We start from the raw sequence: 23,330 nt of genomic DNA, 5'->3' as shown, positions 1-23,330 counted from the left end.
AAGACACAGAAATAAAAATTGTGCTACATCCATACAATTCATTCAGACAAAAAGGAATGAAGTTCTGGTATGTGCTACAACATGGATAGGCCTTGAAAACATCATGCTAAGTGAAAGATTCCAGGCACAAAAGACCACATATTCTATGATTCCATTAATATCAAGTGTTCAGAATAGGCAACTACAGGGACAGAAAGTAGATTAGCGGTTGCTAGGGCTAGGGGAGATCAGAGGATTGAGAGTTGACAGCTAAAGGGTAAGGGTTTATCTGGGGGCCCGTGAAATTGTTTTAAAATTGATTGTGGTGATGGTTGCACAACTCTGTGAATATACTAAAAACTGTCAAATTGAACACTTAAAATGGGTGAACTGTATTTCAAAATAAAGTCATTGTTTAAAAGCTATATTGAATATATGCTAACAATTGCCCATTAAATTGTTCTTTTCTTACTCTGTCTAGTAAGGCAATTTGATTTAGTTTCTATTTTAAAATATTAAAATTTAATAAAGTTATGTATACTTTGGGGCATTGTGTAATACATTTGGCCCATCAGATTATTATGGAAGTGGCTATGGAAATGTTATGAGAATTAACCAAGAGAATTTAATGGTGAATTTGGCAGCAACTTTTCCAAAAATTACAGATAAAATGTGAAACGTTAGCCAAAGAAAATAGTTGTAGATTTGACAGTGTTACATTAAGAAGGATATAAATTAGAAAAATATGTTGAGATATTTGGAAGTAAAAGGTGGTAAGTTTAAGTAGAGAACTAAAAAGTAGGATATTAATTTTTCCCCAAGGTTGTAAATATAGATAGGGCTTTGAAAGCAAATCTTAAAACCTTGTTACATAGACTGAGATCTACTTACTGAAAAAGTAGCGACATATAATTATATAAAGATCAAAGTACTGATCCCCAAATAACCGTAGATTCCTTTGTGTAAAACATCAGCAAATTTTGAATGTATAAAAATTGTATATGTATTTTACTGACCTGTTCTTACCTGCCTACTATGTGTCTAGAAATGCATTAGCTCAGTAGGCAAACAGTGCTGAACAACCCAGATATAATTCCTGGTTTCACAGGCTTTATAGTCTAGTTTATGGTTTAAAGTTTAACTGCCTTTTACTTCAATATCTCACATACACCAATAACTCTGGCAAATGGGCTGCCACTCTTCAAATATGAAAACAATAATCTCTCCAAAATATTTACACAGAAGGAACAATTAGAAGTACAAATTAACAGTTGGAGAAATAATTTCCTTTTTTATAGTAGCGAGACAAATTAGGTATTTTATAGATTAAATTGAGGTGTGCAGGGCATGGTGGCACATTCTCAGAATCCCAGCTACTTGGCAGGCTGAGGTGGGAGGATCACTTGAGCCCAGGAGTTCGAGACCAGTTAGGCAATATAGCAAGAACCTGTCTCAAAAAAAAAAAAAAAAAAAAAAGTAAAATAGAAAATTGTAAAATAGTAAATTGAGGTGTAACTTACATGCAGTAAAGTGCACAAAAAAAAATCTAGGTGTAGAGTTCAAATATTTTTTACATATATATACACACTCATGTAACTACTACCAGATCAAGATACAGAACAGTTCACCTGATGACAACTTTGGATAACAGTTTACTAGCTGATGATGCTGGATTTCTTGTTTGGTCCTACCAATTCTCCTAGGAAATTTGGGTAGAAAATTTTGTAAAAGGCAAATCAATTTACATTGGTCAATCATTTTGTAGGAATAAAATCACACCTAGATGATTGATTATCTGTGTGTAGAAAACCCTGGCTAATTTACAGGAAAGGGAAAAGCAAAGGGAAAAACAAGGGAAGGAAGCAGAACAGGTTCCTGCAGATAGTGGTAAACAAGATAAATAAGATAGGGTAAGGTAATAATCTAGGGGCAATTGTGCTAATTGTTCCCATATTTATTTTGCAGGGGAGATGGATAGTATGAGGGAATTATTACTACATGAGACTAAAAGACCTCAAGCTAGATCTAACAAGCAACATAAAGTGAGCCTAAGAGGATCTAAGAGCAACCTAAAACACGCGAAATCATTGTTCCATCTCATCTATTCATCTATTTATTTACTTAATATTTTCATGAGAAAAATACCAGCCTACGTTTAATCTGTCCCCAATCCACTTTCTACAGCTACTTCTTTTAAATCTAATCTTATGTTGTTGTATTTAAGCATTATTTCTATAAGCTACCCTATTTTTCCTAAAACAAGATAGGGTTAAAAAATATGATTCTTTGTCACTATAGGTCTCTAAAGTTGTAGTACAAGGAAGATATGTACATGATGGATGGATGTCCTACCAGCAACTAGAAATTATGCAGGTTTGTGAAAGTTAAGATTTTCTCATATATCTATTCTTACATTTCTCCCAGTTTATTCTACTATTTTGATATACTAAAAACAAGGTGCTATATAAGGCTAAAGACAGAAAACAACTAAAGAAAAAGACAAACCTATATGGAAGTCAATAGGTTGTCTAGGAAAGGGCATATCAGTGGTGGCTTGCCACAAGGATCAGCACACCTTGTAAGTGAGAGGGAACTTCACAGGATAAGTACCCATCAACCTGCTCACTTGAGGTCGTTCCCAAGGTGCTTTATCCTGCCAGCATCCTCTGAGTTGCCAAGAAGCCGAATCTACTGTTGATCAGAACGCTCTGAGAAACTTCCAAGAGCACACTTCCAAAATAAAGATAAATATTAATACTATGTCTATCACCAATTTTGTTTTCCTTAAACTGTGCCTGGGGGTTCTCAGACCCTTCGAGGTTCAGAGCTTCCTGGACCCTGAGCTACATTTCTGTTTTGTCAGCATCTTTAAAATGTGCCACCAAACACAATACCCAGATGCAGTCTGATGAGAGAAAGTAACAGAACTGTAATTTAACATGTTTGATATAAAATTTTTCTATTAATATAGACTTAGATTAAACTAGCTCATATAGAGCTGACAATCTATTAAAATCCCCAAGATCATTTCCCCCCATAAAAACTGTCTCTAAGGCCCATCTCCCTTATCCTTTATTAATCAAAATAGTTACTTGATTTTAAAGGAAGACATTTATATTTATTGTTGGTAAATTTCCTTTTCTTGGGTTTAGCCTATTTTTATCATCATTCTGAGATTAAGTGGAATCCACTATCCCTCCCAGCTTTGGGTCACTGGTGAGCATGGCTTCCATATCTTTACAAAACTCACTGTAAAAATAACAAATGGGACAGGACAAAATGCAAAACTCTGTAACTCTTCACGAGGGATCTCTTTACAGGCTGACATGAATGCTTTAAATGCATTTGTAGAGTCAGTACAAATCCATTCATGTCAAGAATCAGCTGGTCTGCATGTCTTCTCCACCTTACCCTGAGTTAACACTAACAGACTGATGAATCATTGCATTCTCTAGTTAACCTTATTTAAAAAATGAGCAAATTAGAATTGTCAGGTATAATAACTGGTTAGAACTTAGTGATAACCACAATCTTTTTCAAATGCTCCTTATTCAATTCTAGAGTTTTACTGGGAAACACTAAAGGACTTCTCAATTGGCAATTTTTGGAATCTGAGGATTTGTGAAGACTCACAGAAGACTCTGTTCACTTTATCTCCACTTTATCGTTGGATGTTGACTGTTGCATTTCCAAGGCTAAATGCTCACTTGTAATACTGTTTTTAATGACAGCATTATAATATCTACAGTAGCTCTTGCTATAAAAATTTTTCCTCAATTTCAGAATTATCCAATGATATAATTAAATAATTAAATACAAGCCTGAAATTTTAGGTTACATGCTATGAAAAGGCTAATAAGTGAAGACTGTAAATACGTGCAATCCCTCCCTCCTCCTCTCTATTCCAACAGCTATGCCTGGCATAACTACTTTTAACTGCTGGGCAGAAGTAATGCTAGTTGATAGAGAAAAAAGTTATTAACAGCCCTTTGTAATAAGTCATGCTTTTTATTTTTTAAAGCATCAATCACTTAATAGGAACAGGTAAATACATTTTAATAACAAGGAAAGAATAATAAGAAAAAGTGATAATGCTAATAAGATGTAATTGACATTATTGACTTTAAAACATAAATTGGTTATTTGATGCTTTTTTTGAAAATATTTCATCATTGATAATAACTATTTCTATAAAGTTTCATATCTTAAAAATATTTGCAGTCATATTAATTATCCTTCACAACAACTCTATCACAGCATTCTATGCCACCATCTCTGCTTCCTTCCAGATGAGGAAAATGACTCATGTAGTTCATAGAATTTTCACCTGTGTAACAAACAAAGCAAGGAGCTGGCTGGATTGCCACACAGTATTCCGCCTGCAGGCTGAGAGACCAATCACAGGGGACCCAAAGAAAAAAGTGGGGTTGGGAGTATTGGGGGGCAGTTACCTCCTCCAGAATCTGAATCAAGATTTCAGGTTTTTGCCACCTATGGAGGCAGAGAGGCAGAGAAGCTCTGCCCGATTTGAGCACAAAATAAGACACCAGCTGTGCAAAACAAGAGGCTGTGGAGCAGTTTTAAGAATCTCAGCTGTGATTCCTCCTATCCAGACACTGAGTCAACGAATGACCTGGCACTGAGTTAGAGAACTAACATTTTAAGGCTACTACAGTGCCATAGTTCTGGTAGGGAGGTCAGGAGGGAATTAACAGATGATGATAATTTAACCACAAAATTCCTAATAGGTAAATTTGGGGTCCACAAAAAAGATGCCAGCTCCTTGTCTAGGTGTACAACTCTAGTAGCTGGAGAAAAAAATCCGCTCTACTCAGAATAGGGAACTAACTGTAACTTCCTTCACCACTGAGAGATATCGCCTTGTTAGGGATTATCTTTAGTCATGAAGTGTCAGACACTGACTGTAAGACAAACTTGTATCAAACATGGAAAGTGTTTTTAAACTCTTCCCCAGAAAAGATAAGAAAACAAGGACTAAAATGTTAGGGAGAGTGCAGAGAAATAAGGTTTCCAGAAAACAATGACAGGCCAGTACATACAAAATCCTAGTCTCTTTCAATTTTTTTTTAAAAGGCCCATTAAAGAAGCTCTGCAATGATTTCTTTTTGGGGCGGTGGGGAGTTAAGGGAGATATGGGAGGTAGGTTTCAGTCCAAGGTGACCCATATGAGAAAAGGACAGGCGAAAGAAAGGTCCCACAAGAGTAAGGAAAGGCCATAATCTCCCCAAATTCATTGTTCACCACCTGTGAAGCTAATAGTTGGAGGAACCAACCCATAGTGTCTCCCAAAGCAACAGATGGTCCAAATGAATTAGTCACTGCCCTTCCCAGGATGCTGGGCATAAAACACTTTGCAGAGAAGGTGGTTAAGCAGTATATCCTGCTGAAATAAACCTGACATCTGCTTAATCTTCTCCCCCGGCCTCCAACTCCATACTGGATATTTCAAATGGATAACAACTTGAAAGCCCCATGTGGACTTCTCCTTCATTATTATTATTTCAAATGCTAAATGTTATCTACTTAAGGATCTTACCTTGGCTCCATGCCCTGGCAGAAGGCAAGATTTTTCAGCTAATAAGGGCCTGGAGGCTTTACATGAGCACAGGAGTTTTCAAAACTATTCCTACATATTCGTAATAGTCAAATTAATAGATCTGATGCCAGATGTAAAGTGGTATTTTATGAATAGCTTTAAAAGGTACTAATGGGGTAACTTTTAAGTTACTTTAAAATATGTAGCTATGAATCTAATGCAAAACTCTGTTGCCTTTTCATCGTGGCTATGTGTTCACTATTCTGTAATGAACTAATCAGAAAAAACTTGGCATCTTTCTCCCCTGGATAGATATTTGGCATTCAGGAGAGAAATTTAGGTTAAACACCTTTTAACTGTCCTTTCTGTAACAATTAAAAGCTTTTCCTTTGACTTACTGACATGGTTCACAACTACACACAATGAAAGCAAAATAAATCTTTCCTCTGTGGTACTTTACATGCCCTCAGATGGATTAAACCAGGCTAGCCACATTCTGCATTTTTATAGGCTTTGAGTTGTTGAAGAGCCAACAAAAGTACTGCCCGCAGAGCATCAGGTAAACAGGTAAAGGAAAACCACAGGTAACTAACCATACTGCAGGATTTTCTGAATGGAGGACCCTGTGGTTGGGACAGACATAGTCTTTTTGTCTGAGAAAACATAATTCTCACCTTCAAAATTCACAGTTCTAATCAAGAGACAAGATGAAGCATCCTGGCAAAAGCTAACTAATACATATGAACACAGCGTTCATAATGACAATGTCACATCAAAGGAGAACAAAAACTACCAACTGAAAGAGCAAAATGCTTACTGCAGATTGTATTTTCAGTTATTTTCTAAGATTAAGTCAACTCTTTATCTTTTGAGCAGCACTTTAAAATTTGGGAAGTTCTTGACACACATAGTCCCCCTGACAATACTTGAGATTGGGCATTACCAGGATCCCCATTTTATTAAAAAAAAGAATGAAAGAAAGGAAGCAAGCAAGCAGGCTAGCTGGTAGAAATACTCAGATTCTACCAGCATGTACAGACTACCAACTGTGTGCCAGGTACTGTTTACTACTCATCTGATTCACACAATTTTGTGAGATATTATTTGCATTTCAGAAATTCAAAGTTATTAATAAGTATTTTGCCCCCGATCACAGAGCTGGTTCAACTGTTAGCCTTGGGGCCCTTTCTGGGACACTAGTTTTTCACTTGGTTTATAAAAACCCATAGTTTGTGTTCCTCACCAAATATGGACAATCTGCCTTCCTGGGCCCAAAGTACTATAGTGACAAGCAGATACCTATGTCCAGCATATATTTACAGGAGCATAATGCTAAAGGGAAATGTTGGTGGGTATGGATTCAGCCAAAGCTAACAGGACCTATATACTCATCTGGAACATGCCACATGTAGGAGGCATGAGTAATAACGTCATTGATAAAATGGAATAATGGAAGAAAGGAGAGGCAAGAGAATGCTGTTGCTAAAGTGAGATTTATTCTAACTCAAAGATCAAGCAAAAAAGTACTAGAATCCTACGTGGGGAGCAATCAAGATTTTTGGCTAGTGGAGATCTGTCAGGTCAAAGATTCTAGAACACACACACACATATCCCTTAAATATTTTACTTTAACTTATAGTTTATAAATACACGTTAATCAACCAATCTTTTGATGTAGGATCAAGAAGTTTTCAATGGGGTCTGAAGAAGTCTTTCTTACATAAATCACACTCTTAATGCATTATCTACGATCACCGTTTAAGAGCGAGATGCCAGAGACTTGCACAGCTGTTAGAATGCAAGTGTCCTTCTATTAAATAGATTCTCATGACTTTTTCCCTTGGTGTTTTATACTTAATTTGAGAGCATATTTTTTTAAGTGACTCCCATTCCCTTCAGGCTTCAGCTTAGTTTTCACAGAAACAATTACTTTCTGTGTACATTATTGGTTTATAAAACATTTAATTAACTAATGTAATTACAAGTAGAACTGACAACTATGTTTGGGAACAACTACATTGTCTTCTTGGTGGGTGTGTCACTCACTTTGGGAGCAGATGATCATGGTATAAGAGAACACTCACCAGTGATGGGCAAAGGTATGTTTTATAGGGGCACAGAGAGAACTTTTATCAGTGCAGGCCTTCTTTTGGTTACACAACATGTAGAGCCCTATAAGGGCTTGGTGGAAAGGCAGCTGTGGAGGACCATTAGCATACAAATTCCAATTTAGGGCATCCCCAAAAGTGAAGACAGGAGGGAACCCAGCAATTTATATTTACATAAATTTTAGGATAAGTTTCCAAAGTACATAAGCTGAGCCTATGCCTTGTCTTAAGATGGTTATGATAACATTTTCCTTTCTAAAGGATTGCTGTCTTCAGTTCATTTTTCTCTCTTAATAGTCTCAGCCTCCCACGGTGATAAATTATATTTGGGTATAATTTTTGTATTATAGATGTCATGATGATTTTTTTAAAACCACCTTTATAAATACTACAGATCTAGTGAGTATAATTAAATATATATTTGAGAACAGACATGCCAACACAGGCACAACAAAGATGCTAATTTTTTAGTGGAACTAACGACATGCCCCACATCTTGTTTCTCTCAGTGTGTTATTGTTCAATATAACCTTTTTTCACAGTACTTGCCTCTTGTGGTTAGGAACTTAACTCTTGTATTTTTTCACTCATTCTTCCTCATATACAATAAACATTTAATTGTGTGGTTGCAGTTACTCAAATGTGATGGTTCAATAAATATTTAACAACCAAATTAAGGTTATTAATTTAAAGCCAATCTATCTTGACAATGCAGCCTGAGGAAACAGAAGGGGGAAAAACCAGTCCTTTTTTACACAGCATACATGTGGCATTTTACCAGTTCCAATAATTTCAAGAGCACATGTAAACATTAGAGGGAATATGATCATATTTCATGATCGTAAAGACAGCAAAAACAAGGTGGTCGTATAACTTTCATGTTATCACGCCTCTGCACAGTCCCTATAGGAAACAGGGAGGCAGAAATTTCTTTCACTTCAACATCCTGTTATTGAAATTTCTCTGAAAACTATTTGCTTTTTTAAAATACAGAAGCAAATGTTTTGGGATTTTAGACTCTGACAACCCTCTGCTGTCTCCATAAAAGATTAATTTGTAGTCCTTGCCTCTCCTGTGTTATTTTTGTGGTTTAATACTCTTCATGGTAAAATTAGTTTAAAAAAAAAATCTCTGGTCTTTCTGTGGGAGTTTTCAAGAGCTACACACTTCTTCTAGTTTATGTACTCCAACACAAACGCAAGGGCCACAAAGGCAGCTAACAGCATAATCCAATTTATACAACGTGCTTACTTTGGCCCCCAATTTATCCCAGGGTTTTGCTGTATGAACCTATTTGCACACGGGTGGCTCCCCCTCTACTGTGTGCCTCTGAGAGGGTGAAGACTAGTCTTTGTACCGTGAGCTCTCCCACTCAGAGTAGCCTGTCCACTCCACCTCCATAAAGGGGACAAACCAAAAACATCACATCTCTAGATTACTCAGGTGAGTGATCACTACAAATACATCAATTACTTAAAAGAAATTTTAACTATAAATGCGTATATTGATACATCTTCGCACTATTTAATTCCACATTTGTTGAGTGCCAATAAGTGCCAGGCACAGAGCAAAGAACTGAGAAATCAGATAATTATGATACAGGGTCTGCCCTTAAAATATTCCGCTGGCCAGGAGAAAAACACTTTAATATGAGAGAATAACAACTATAATCAAAGTATATATAAACTCTTCATGGAAGCAGCACAGAGGAGGAAGTGGTTTATTGGGGTGGAGATTATTTAGAAAAGCTTCAGAGAATAGGTTAAAGTTAACCAGGTCACAGGGACAAAGGGAATTTCACTGGGGGCATAAAGCAGCATGGAATCATCAAGGAACCAAGGATTGCTAATATTTTAAGGTGACTGAAGGATAAGGGAGAGCAAAGGAAGATGAGGATGGAAAGGTCTGATTAAAGAAGACTTAAAAGCAGTGCCTAAAAAAAATTTGATATATTTGAAACCACTGTAGGATGCTAGCAAAGCAAACTCATTCTTTTGAAAACTGATAAATAAAGGGAAAGAATCAAGCACTATGTTTTATTTTTCTACATAAACTGTACTACTGGTTAAAAGTAGAAGAGGGAGAGTTTCTCCTTATAGGTGAACTCTGGCTAATAAATGAAGAAAAAATGATGATATGATAACCCCTAATGAATTAATGCATATAGGCGTTAAGCATCAGTGGTGGTTGTTAACATTATCAAAAAAGAGATAATCTTATCTCATAGGCCCCTCTTGATGGAAGAACACAACCCTACCCATGAGATAATCTCGCCTAAAAAACAAAAACAAAACCTCAAACAAAAACCTAACCTGCATCTGACCATAATTCTAACTGTAACCACACAGAAAACATACCACAAAGACACTGTTGTCAAATTCCAAACTGAGAAATTCTATGACAAACAATTCATTTTTTTCCTTACACTTTTATGTGAAAAAAGAGATGAAGGAGAACCTATCGATTAAAAGAAACTTAAAATATACAAATTGCAAGTTATGGACCTTATTTGGATCTCAAATAAAAAATGTAAAAACAAAAAGAATTTATGACATTTTGATTCTACTAGAAATTTGTACAATGGCTAGATATTTGATATTAAGAATTACTAATTAGTTTAGATGTGATGGTGGTATTTTAATCCTTATCTTTTAGAGATCCATGCTGAAATATCTATGAATGAAATAATATATCTTAAAATCATATTAGGGAATGAGAAGATGGCACTGCACATAAAAACAACATTGGTCATTAATAACTACTGAAGGTGAGTGATGGTCAGTGAAGGGTTCATTATACTATTCTGTTTATTTCATGTATATTTGAAAGTCTCCATAATAAAAGATGACAAAAAGAAAAAAAGCAACGTTAAAGAGAATTTGGTACTTAGCCCATACAAGAGCTAAGCTTTTACAACAATGAAATGCTTTATAAAAATGACATTTTTAAAGATAATAGTTTCAAAATGACCCACAACACCATCATTTTAACTAGGTTGATTTATATCCCTTTGGATATTTCCTTTCACAATTTTTCTGTGTTTTAGAAAGTTATGTAGACAAGAACCTGAGAAAGGAAAGAAACAGGAGACAGAACAACTCAAGTCTCCAACATCAATTGAGTCAAAGTGATGAGAAAACGAATCAAGAGCTGAATGGAAGCAGGAAGAAGAAGAAAAGAGGGATTCACAGACGTTTCCGGAGCAAACCTGACAAGGCATCATAACCAACTGAAATGAGATTGAGGGAAAATAAATAATTATTCTAGCACCAATCACTACCTAAAATTATATATTTCCTCTCACTTGAAGGTAAGCTCTGTTCCTAGCTTATTGATTGTTTCATCCCCAGTGCCCAACAACACATAATAGGCCTTCAGTAAGTACTTGTTGAAAAAATATGTCCAATAATAACTGAGATTTATAACTTGGGTTAGTAAATTGGTGGAATATATATTAATGTGGTTAGGAAACACAGGCTGGTGTTTGGGGATAATGGGTGGGGCTAAATCAGTTAAGGAATATGCTCAGCTACTAGTAATAGGTACCTGAAAAATGAACTAAGATAGGAGTTACTTTTTTTTCATTGAATGAGAAATCCAGTATGACAGACAGGATCAGTGTAGTGGCTCCCCAATGTCAGGAATCAGGAATCCAGTCTCTTCCTGTCCTTGGTGATCCTCTACATGCTTCTCACTACATGGCAGGTAGAGCACCAGCCATCACATCTAAGTTCAAGGCAAGAAGTAGTAGATGAAGACAAAATGGCATATGTCACCCAGGTCACTTCCTTTTTAAGGAATTCCCTTGTAATTTCCACCTAATAACTTCTGTTTATATCTCATTAGCCAGATTTAGCTGCATGACCATTTCTACCTGCAAGGCAGACTGGGGAAAAATTTTTTTGTTAGCCACATTACTGCCCCAATGAACCTGAAATTCTATTAGTAAGAAGAAGGGCAAAATGGATATTAAGTAGACAACCATCAGTGTCTGCAAAAGACACTTATTTAGAATAGGATGTGCCTCAAGAACCTATTGTGTTTCAGGTACCTGCTGGTCAGAGGTCAGCTGGTAGCTTTTGAGAAAAAGTGGGGGGTTAAAGAAAAAGATGTAACAAATGTGTTGGTAATAGGTGATTGTCCAGGGAAAGACTCTGTAATAGAAAAGAAAGAGACTGGGAATGGCTAACTTAAGAGTGGTAGAGGAAGGCCAGCAGGCAGAGGAGACGCACAGAGTGAGACCAGGGTAGGTATAATAGAGCCAAGGAACAGAGCAGAAAAACAAGTCAAAGGTGCCAGAAAGGTCAAATCTAATGCTTAAAAGGTGGTCTCTACATTAGGATCTGGAAGGCCCTGGTGACCTTTTCCAGTAGTAGTTTTAAGAACTGTTTCAAGAGCAAAAGCGAGATCACAATGCGTTGAGGAATGAGGGAGCTTTTGAGCTGTCTGTCAGTAAAGGGAAGGAAATGAGGGGACTATAGCCTAACGAGCATCAAGGTTAATTGGAAAGTTGGAGGGGGGTGTATATGTATGAAGGCGGCTGTTTGGTCTGAAGGATGCCTCATGGTATTTTAGATGGACTAAGGAGAACACACCAAGACACGAGGCAGATATTGAAGAAACGAGGGTAGGAGGGAAGAGGATTCAGTTTTTCTTTGTGGAGAATATCAGCTTATCCAAGTAAAGCCTCCATTTACCCTGGAGGTTTTTAAAGCTCCTTCCATGTTTTTGTTTGTTTGTTTAAGAGATGGGGGTCTCACTATATTGCCCAGGCTGGACTTGAACTCTTAGACTCAAGTCATCCTCCCACCTCAACTTCCTGAGTAGCTGAGATTATAGGCATGGGTCATTATGCCCAGCTTTTTCCATGTTTTTATTACTAAACAATACTAACACTTTTAATTTGCCAGATACTTAAATGTGCCTTTTTCTGTTTTGCCTAGTGATTTTTCTCCCCCTGAACTATAGCAAGTCATGATTATCCTCTTTGGTAATTTCCCAATGACAATCAAGGATGACCAGGACACAAAGTCTATGAGATTTTTCACCAATTAACCTCTGTAACATCCACTGGGACTTGTATCCTACCCTCACTTAGACATAGCATGAAGCATTTTAGGTGAGATTCTGCTGAGAATATGAAATCTAAGGTTCATTTGTTTAACAAAGGGGCACAGGCTGAGATGCAGGGCCAAAAGGTGTGTAAGGGCTAGTTCTTACATGGCAACAACTTACTAGAAACCACTTTAAAATGCTCAAGAGGAGGAGAGTTTAGGAAAGTGAGTGATGGATTGCGACCTGTTCCAACCAGAAACATAACAGCATGCCAATCAGGGACCTGCATCCTAGGGGCTTCTTTTTTTTTTTTTTTACAATGAGAGCTCTGTGATGTTGGGCAAGTTATTAAACTTGGCTTCCCATTACCCTCTGCAAAATTCAAGTTGTTTTCTGAAGTCTCTTGTTTTAAAAACTCTGTAATTAAATCCTGTAGTAAATGCTTTATAAAAGAGAGTTGTATGTGGTTTCTAAATTTGGTCTTAAACCTTCAGGGTGTTTAAGCCTTGAAAGATTTTCTAAAGAAAGAAGAGAGACCACGGAGCTATTAATGTGTCCACAGGCCTGATGAGCACAGAGAGATGGGCAGCACATGGCACACCCTTCCCTCCTCTAAACTGTGGTTTTTTAGGGGTAAACTACAAGACTCATTGGTTTCATTAAACAAAATAAGAAGGATTATGCATGACTCATCTTTAAAAGAGGGCATGGGACTTGTTGCAAGTCTCTGAAACTTGCTGGTCAATGAGGCAGGTTTGGTAAGCAATAGTCTGATTCTGTTCTAAAATCACCAGATAATCTGGCACTTTAAAATAACCCATCATAGGCCAGGCACAGTGGCTCACACCTGTAATCCCAGGATTTTGGGAGGCCAAGGCAGGAAAATCGCTTGAGGCCCTGAGTTCAATAATAGCCGGAGCACACAGCAAGACCCCATCTCTACAAAAAATTTAAAAATCGGCCAAGCATGGTAGTGTGCACCTGTAGTCCCAGCTACTCGGAAGGCTGAGGCATGAGGATCACTTGAGCCCAGAAGTTGGAGGTTCCAGGGAGCTATGATGACACCATAGCACTCTAGCCTGGGTGACAGAGGAAGACACTGTCTCTAAATAAATAAATACCCATCACAAAGTCAGCAGCCAAGTTTGAGGTTCATCTTTAATTAAAACAATGCTGGCAAATAATGGGGAAGAGGAGGAGACTTGAAAATATAGTGGGCACTTTATACTACTGAAAATGCATCAAAAGTCACTTTGAGTGGAATTTCTAGATACTTAACATTTTTTTTTTTTTTTTTTTGAGACAGAGTCTCGCTCTGTTGCCCGGGCTAGAGTGAGTGCCGTGGAGTCAGCCTAGCTCACAGCAACCTCAAACTCCTGGGCTTAAGCGATCCTACTGCCTCAGCCTCCCAAGTAGCTGGGACTACAGGCATGCACCACCATGCCCGGCTAATTTTTTCTATATATATTTTTAGTTGGCCAGATCATCTCTTTCTATTTTTTAGTAGAGACGGGGGGGAGGGTCTCACTCTTGCTCAGGCTGGTCTCGAACTCCTGACCTCAAGCGATCCACCCGCCTCGGCCTCCCAGAGTGCTAGGATTACAGGCGTGAGCCACCGCGCCCGGCCATACTTAACATTTTAAACTAGGGTAGACTTTGAGAAAGATTCTGCTTTGATTCCCAATATCAATGGTTGGCCCAAATACGAAATCACATTTTAGAAATATGTGCAAAAATCAAAAAATATACTATGGCCATGGATTATAAATCACTAAGTCCCTAGACTGCAGCTTTGCTTCTCAGTCTATACAAGGACATCTACCAACATCAGATCATCACAGAACATGATTTATAAAATCACCAAACAAAAGGCTGTCTTTGTCTGTGACATAACTAATATTTTTTGTTTGAACTAATACCTGAATGGCAGTTTGCACCTATAATCTCATGAGGTGGGTATTATCATTAAATCCACACTTTATAGTTCACCATTACTGAGCTGAACCTATCTAGTCTTTTGATTCCAAGTGTATGTGCTTGGACCACCCTTCCTGAGCCCACAAAGATAATTTATTAGCCAGGTATGGCTATATTCCAAGACAAGGAAGCCCTACTTTCCTTCTTCAGATCCCTCATGAGTGCAACATTTAGATAATGCAATACAGTACCAACAAAATAGATGAGAGCTCTTATAGTAACAGTGGCCACGTCCTTGCCTCTAGGATGAGGTATATGAAACATCCTAATAAGATAGTGCATTGGTGAAAAGCTCCCTTGGATAGCATCTACAGTACCACAGCTTTTCAGTACTTTCTGCAATTCTGCTTCTCAGAAAATGGTAATAAGGTATATGAAGCAGGAATCAAGCAGCATTTTAGAAATCATGCCAGAGTCTCCCTGTATCCATTATTCATAGCCAGGTATCCAAGTACTGCCGCTGTATCTTATTTCTTATTCTTCCCTTTTCCCTGGACTGTGGCACCACTCCCACAGGGTCAGAGGAAGTCAGATGATGGAAAAGTTAACACGACTAATTTGATGCTTTTTTTCTCAAGAAGGTTTAGCCAGTATCACAGTGGTTTTAATTTGATGTGATTTCACTCTGAACAAGGTTTAATCAGTGGTACAGTACAAAGAGCACGTGTTTTGGCGTTACTCAGACCTGGCTTTGAATTCTGCCCTCCCACTTCCACATCTACACAATGAGAACAACGACTATCTTACCCACTGTATGGATTAAATAAGAGGATATAGAGTAAAAAAAGTCCAGCACATTCCCAGAATGAAGTAGAGTTCAATAAGACTTCCTCTATTCCCAATAGACCGGTTTGATAAATTAACTGCAGGGATTTATGAGATTTCTCCTCATTTCACTAAAGACAACACAGACTGTTTACATTTGCCATCATTTTTTTTCCAAGTTGTTTCCTCCTACCAAGAATGCCTTTTTCCTACCAACCCCACACCCTCATCTCCACTAATTCGTGCCTTCTTTCCTTCAAAGCCCAGCTTAAATTTTAATTTTGTACTGTTTGTACCACCTAATACAGTGCTTATATATAGAAAGTACCTAGCACATACATATTTTTAAGTGTTATTGCCAAACATCATTAAAGTAATCAAAGAACGTTATAAACAAATTTAGAAGAAAATGTTCTTAATAACTCAAAGGGACATGATAGTTTATCATATTTAAAAAAAAATAGAAGAGCCACATAATAAAGGGTCAGCAATTTAATTTTTTAAAAAATAGTACTATAATTCTAAGCACAGAGGTCCCAAACTAGGGGCACTCTAGTAATCGCTCTCTCTCTCTCTCTCTCTCTTTGAAGTAATATCTGAGGGCCCCATGTGTACATTTTCTTTCCATGACCAAGAAAGGCAAGGAAACTCCCTTTTCTGTGTCACAGATGGTGGATATTTCTTCCTACTTCTGTACCCCCACATCCTTATCCTTTAAATCTTCAGAATTCAAAGGTAAAAGTGTTACCTCCAAACATGTTAGTAAATGCTTTTCCATTTTCTCCTGCCTAATAGAAGGATCTTTGACTTTATCTGGAAACATCTCACTGAGCAGTCACCTTTGGTGACCTAAAGAAGTCTCTTAGGAGTGATTTTTCTTTGTGGACCTTGACACTACCTTCAGAGTTTACAGTCATAAATTGTTACCCACTGAGAACATTTTCTCAAACTTGGTTAAATAATTACATAGATACCAAAGGAGAACCACCCTCTACCTATGCCATTGCATTATCTTGCTGCCTAATTCAACGAAAGCACAGCCTACGTTTTGAATATAGAGAGAGTATAAAAGGAATTTACAAAATGTAACTAGAATATTCAAAAAGGAGTCTCCAAACTGGAGGACACCATTTGTTATTTGGTGGCACCTTCTGGGAAAGCTTGATATTGCAGCTCAGCTCTGTTAAACATAAATTCCCATGCAAAAGTAACTGTAAAAAATTCTGGGAGCAGGGAAAAGGCCCTGATGATATATGATACTAAGGTATAGTCTAGAACCACAAGAGTCTTGTTTTATGGCATACATATAAGAAGTCAGAGGCTCCTGGATGTTTTACAGCTCTTTCCTCAGTTCTGGCCGTGTACACCCATTTCACCTTTGAGGACAACCTGTCACCTCCTAAAGGCTACTGGTAAAGCATAGGCCAAAGAAGTAAGATTTATCAGTGAGACAAGAATGAGATATCCAAGGCTTTCACAGAAGCAATGATAACTTCATGAAGCACACCTCTGCAATTTTAATATGAATCCAAGGAAAAATTATATTTGCTTTACTCCTAATCTTTTCTTAGGTACACTGCCTACCGAGTGGGTTCAAATCCTGGCTCCTCCATTTTTAAACATGGCAACCTTGGGCAAGTTTCTTAATCTTTGAGCCTCAGTTTCCTCATCTATAAAATGTGGATGGTAATAATAATACCATTTTACAGAGGTGTTTTGAGGGTTAAATGAGTTAAAACACATCAAGTACTTAGAAAAGTGACTAGTACATACTAAGCACTCAAGAAGAGTTTAGCTATCACTCACTATAAGGCATCTCCGTGGTATGGCAAAGCTAGTCTTACAAAGGCCATGTTAAGTTCCATCTTTAGCTTTATGTGTAAAGATGACAGATGGGACAATTCCATAAAAAGCATGGGTCCTAAGGCAAGAAAAATAACGCACTGAATAGGCAACACAGCTCTCTTAAAGAAGGCTCACAGAATTCATTGGAAAGGAGATACTGGCTCAATGCATGTGAGTGAAAATGCTGTTTTGGTAATTGTTGATGACAACAAACTCTGCGATGATAGAGCCCCCTTGTGTGTTCACAACTCTCTGCTACCCAAGGGCTTCTAAAGAATTACTTAATTTAAAAACTGAGAAACCATACTGGGCTTAGTAGGTACCAAAACATGGAAGTAAAAGACCCTTAACTGTTTTTTAAAAAAATCTCCTTTTTACCTGCTTCAAATCCTTTTTTGGAATAAGCCACGGATACGGAAGAATAAATGAACAGCTGGTTGGCTAGACTACATCCTCCTCAATCTGATCACGCCCAACACAGCAAACAAAAATGCGTTAGGAAACAGAGACAGGTGAGATATCTCTATGCACCCAACACAGTTAACTTTCTTCCAATTGTTTTAATTAACGTTCCACGCTGAGCTGAATCTACCATAGGAAGAACTGCAATCCTTCAGGTATTTTTACCTCCAGTTATAAAACACAAAACAGGAGCCTCAAAGGAAAGCCCCCACCCCACCCCCAAGCCAGGGCTGCCCTTTAATGAATGGCCTCTCCAGCTGCTTGCTCACCATACTTACAGACTTTACAGCTCTTGCATGTGCTGGAATTACAAGTCATTAAAAAGCCACTTTGAAAACACAATAAAGACCTTCTTCTCTGACTGCAACAACCTCCCATCACATAAAAACCTAAGGCCAATGCTTCAACAGCAGGACGTTTACTGCCAGCTCCAGACAGTTTAAGCAGGGCAATGAACAGGGTGGGGCGGGAGGAAATGAGGCACAACAAAAGAAGGGAAGTTTCTTTTTCCTTCTCCTTCCTTTTTTTTCCTTTTCGAAAGAAACTTCTGGTAAGGTGGCTTAAAGTATTGACCCTGTATCTGAACCACCATCCACCCTTGGGAAAAATGCTGCCATCTGATGAGATTTTGTTTTTCTCCCTCAAGAAGATTTTATCCAAGAAAACACTTTGGTAAGGCAAAACTATCAAAAGACGTAACTGAAATCTCATTTCTCACATTGCAGGTTGAAGTATGTAACATTTTATTGACCAAATGTAATTTGCCCATGTTCAAGGAAAGATAATTAAAACTTTTAACTTCTTCACTTTTAAATTATGACTAAATCTATAAAGAGAGACAAAAAAGGGAAAGGCAATGATAAGAAAATTACTACCATAACCAAACCTAATCATAAATGGCTATTTCAATTTGCTAGTTTTCTTCCTCCTTCTCTGTTAGGAATACCAAGCTTCCTTACACTACAAAACATGATCAACTCCGTAGAGGTCTCTTGAGAAGCAGAGTTATATGAAGAACAAAACTGGGGAATTATAGAAGGAGTAAAAGATATTTGGGTTCTTTTTCATTATCAGTTAAAGTTTAAACAGGTTAATGAAAACCAAATTGTAAACTTTTAGTTGACACTCAGACCCTCACCCTTTCCAGCCGCTAGTTAGTGTCAGTCACCAGTAAGAACAGTCACTTGCTTACTAGAAGTTAAGTACGATAGGCCATTATGCCCCCAAAGAGATGAACTCCTTAACCAAGAGTTTTACTTGGTTACTCTTTAATGGGAATTACCCAGGTTCTTGAATGTAAAATATTCTTAACAAAAACATTCCTTTATCATGCTTTCTCTATTTGCTAAATGTTCACCCACTATAAAACAGTCCTTCCACCTCGCTACCCCCACCCCACCCTCAAATTCTTCTGTAGGGGAAAATTATCCATGGGCTTTCATGTGGCAATATTAGAGTTCTTTATAAGATGAGAAACATTTCAAGAATCACAAAATATATTTAAAGATTACTCTTTTGGCTATATTAACAGTAACTCTAAAATAAATCATTTCTTAGGATGTTTTAACAGTAATAGCAATTTAAAAAAAAAAACAAACCTACCAAGTGCCTTCCCGGTGCAGTGCTAGGTGTGTGTTCTTGTCCATTCTCTCATTTAATTAAAGAGCTGAAAGATCCTGAGAAACTCTGGTTTAACTTTTGGTTTCAAACTGGTCCTTTTACAGTGACCATGCAATAGGCTTATCAGTATCAAGGCCATCTACTTCCTTATGACAAAATTCAGAGCAAAGTGACATATTCTAAGTACTCTTCCCCTTCACACTGAAAGCATATAAACCCACATGCTTGAAAAAGGACACTAGAATTCTGCAGCGTTTCTAAATATCAAAAAATCTCTTCCAAAACTACAGGTTATAAATGTTTCCAAAAGCCAACTCATCCATAACAATACCTAACTAACATTTTTGTGGTTAGTGTGCAGCTGCTTTACCCAGATCGACTTATTTAATTTTCACAACAATCCTACAAAGTAGATGCTATTGTGATCTCCATTTTACAAAAGAGAAAACTAAGAAACAGAGAAGGTTAAATCATTTGCCCAAGATCACTGGTGGTGCTGGGATTCAAAACACAACCTTTCTGACCTCAGACTCCTAATTACCTACTTACCTACCTTTCACTTATGAACAAATAAGTGATCTCTCAAAAAATATGTAAGCATAGAAACTATGGATATCCATCTTCCTTCTCTCTTCTAATGCACTAAGTATATAAAAATCTGACCAAAAAGAACCCTATCAACCAACAATCTAAGCTCCCTAATCTGTCTTAGTAGTATCGATTTTTATTTTTATATGAAACCTGAATCTAACTTGATTATGGAAAAGCTTCTTTAAAACATTCTTCCAGGCTGGGTGTGGTAGCTCATGCCTGTAATCCCAGGGCTTTGGGAGGCCCTCGGTTGAGGCCAGGAGTCTGAAACCAGCCTGGGCAACACAGCGAGACCCCGGTTCTACAGTCCATCCATCAATCAACCAGCCATGCGTGGTGGCATGTGCCTTAGTCCCAGCTACAAGGGAGGCTGAGGCAGAAGCATTGTGTTAGTTCAGGAGTTTAAGGTTGCAGTGAGCTATGACTGCAGCACTGCACTCTAGCCTGGGTGACAGAGTGAGTGAGACCCTGTCTCTTAAAAAAAAAAAAAAAAATTCTTCCTTTTAACTGTTAACAAACCTGTACTGAGGCAAAATGTTTCTTTACAAATATACCAGATGAATAATCATTTTCCTTCGAACTTCCTCATGCTTCAAACTCTTCCCATTTTTTTTTGTGTCTTTTTTCTATTTCCAAAGTCTATGATCTCTGCCTACTATGTCTATAAGTACCCACTACCCTATCCCTGACAAGTGAATATATATCTGTTCATATTCAAATAATGAAGCTGGAAAGGACCTTAGAGAGATTAGGGCATCTGATCACACTCACTCAAAGGCAGACAAGCTCACAATAAGGACAATGTGAACAGTGCCTTGTGAAGTTGGGCCTGACCCAAGTTACCAAATTAGTTACCGGCCAAGGAAAGCTATGGGCTGCTTTGTGCTTGCCATTACAATTGCCTCTGGCTCCCTCTGTCTTGCCTACAGGTAGGAGACAGTCCAAACAAAGGCTATCTTTACTATTGGATACATGGAATTTCAGCTCTCTCTTATGTTCCTTTGTTCATTGAAAGGTCTTTTGGGCACATGGTTTACGTGACACTACTTTTGTCAATTCTTTTCTATTACACTGGCTATATCTAAAGAATTAAACCAACAGCAGCAACAATAAAAGCATTACTATTACCAGAAGACTAATAAGGAAAGTATAGTTATCAGGTTTTATACCTAAATAACACCCAAAACTCTTTAGAGGCTTTCTCTGCAGTGCTATGCAGAGCACATAATTCTGCATAGTTGTGATGAATAGATTTGTGGCTCTAAAATGTCATGCATCACTTTGAAAATTTACTGCCTACTGTAAGGAATTCTAACTCTTCATTCCAGAAGACTTTTCAAGGTATTGCTTTGGATAATACCTTGTTGAACACCAAGTTCAGTAAGAATTTTATTAAAAGAAAGCCATACTTTATAAATCAAATATGAATGGTAGGGAACAAGAGGCAAAAGGAGAATAAACAGAATTACCTGAGGAGGAAGACTATCTGTGATAGCTTCATGTAGAAAGAGCATTCAATAGTGCTTTATGAATGCCAGTTAGTCTTTTCACGAATTAGCATTCTAAAAAAGATGCCTTTCAAAATTTTGATCAATATAAGAAACACACACACCCTCTCTGAAATGAAATTTTCATAAGCTCTTACTTACCCATACTATTTACAATATATTCTGATTTTTTTAAATGCTAGTGATAGTGTGCTAAATTGATTTCAAGGCTCACCAGTGAATCACAAGTCAGCATATGAAAACCTCTATTCTAGAAGAATTGTAACATGTCAAAATATAGAAATACAAAGTTGCTAACTTTGAGGATTTTGATAGACTAATCATACCACAACAGAACATTTCAGGGTGATCTGAAACAAAAATCAAACATACAAAAAAAGTTCTACGTAACATATGCATTAAGAATGTCTCAAGGCCGGGCGCGGTGGCTCACGCCTGTAATCCTAACACTCTGGGAGGCCGAGGCGGGTGGATCGCTCAAGGTCAGGAGTTCAAGACCAGCCTGAGCAAGAGCGAGACCCGGTCTCTACTAAAAAAAATAGAAAGAAATTATCTGGCCTACTAAAATATATATATAGAAAAAAATTAGCCAGGCATGGTGGCGCATGTCTGTAGTCCAAGCTACTCGGGAGGCTGAGGCAGTAGGATCGCTTAAGCCCAGGAGTCTGAGGTTGCTGTGAGCTAGGCTAACACCACGGCACTCACTCTAGCCCGGGCAACAGAGCGAGACTCTGCCTCAAAAGAAAAAACAAAAAACGAATGTCTCAAATTAAGAGGACAGGTAAGAAGCAATGAAGGAAAAATAAATACAAACCCATTCAACTCTCATCTCTATTTCACAAGCTGTGATCGTAGAGCCTTTATCAGATATTGGAACAAATTACCCAATCTCCAGTTATTTTATATGCTACTCTGCTCCTAACCTGATCTTCTATTAAAATTTCAAGATTAGCTATAGCTGAAGAGGGTGGTCTCTGGACCACTGGGGATAGGAATTGGTGCCATGTGCTGACCCTGGCTGGCTTTCTACCCAGAAAAGTACAAACCCAGGACAGGGAATCTGCTACTAAGGCCTCGAAATCTTTTCCAGCATTCAAACTAGAGACATCTGTGGGTGACCCAAGGGACAGAAAGAAAAGTATTCTAAATTGGCCAGCAATCTTTAGCCAGACATCTTCCTTGACCATTGTCTAGAAATATTGACCAGCCAGTGGGAATGATTGTCACTAATAAGCAACTAAGGGCTAAAGTCAGGGGGAAAAAAAAGGTAAAGAGAAGATAACTTCATAGTAAATAATGTTTATTCTTCAGAAATAGAATCAAATATCTTTTGAATTACTAACAATCCCTGTCGCTTAGAAGTGTAAGATTTCTTACATTGGTAAGAGGTTAGAATACGTGTCTTGAGATCCCTTCCAACCCTGAAAGTCTTTAATTATAAGTTTAAATCGAACATCAAATAACATCTTTTGGGGGCATTAGATGGTCCGATGTTCCTTTAGGCATCCACAAAGGATAATCCCTATCCATCAGCAAAAACTTGTAGTGAAGATCACATACCCCACCCCATTCCAAATCAGTGACTACAACAAAGAAAACTAATTAAATATTTCATTTGCAAAATACTACTACCTGGCTTTACAGGTACACACAAGTGTTAAACTTTATCAAATTATATATTTTAAATACGTGCAATACATTGTTACATCAATTTTGCCTCAATAAAGCTGTTTAAAAAATACCATCACCAGCCTTCCAACTATGTAAATAAATTACTTCATTCCAACGATCAAAACACCAACATTATAGCCTAAAAATTTTCTAAGTTTCTCTTTTAAATTTATTTTCCCTTGTATTCAAGTT

At 37.6% G+C, this 23,330-nt stretch overlaps 1 protein-coding gene across 2 annotated transcripts in view; it reads right to left on the bottom strand.

Moving 5' to 3' along the window:
• MLLT3 (MLLT3 super elongation complex subunit) overlaps positions 1–23,330 on the bottom strand; it is a 248,489-nt gene that overhangs the window by 44,714 nt on the left and 180,445 nt on the right. The window lies entirely within an intron of this gene.

The sequence above is a fragment of the Lemur catta genome, chromosome 10 (genome assembly GCF_020740605.2).
Source record: "Lemur catta isolate mLemCat1 chromosome 10, mLemCat1.pri, whole genome shotgun sequence".
Lineage (NCBI taxonomy): Eukaryota > Metazoa > Chordata > Mammalia > Primates > Lemuridae > Lemur > Lemur catta.
This window is presented reverse-complemented; position numbering and strand designations above follow the sequence as displayed.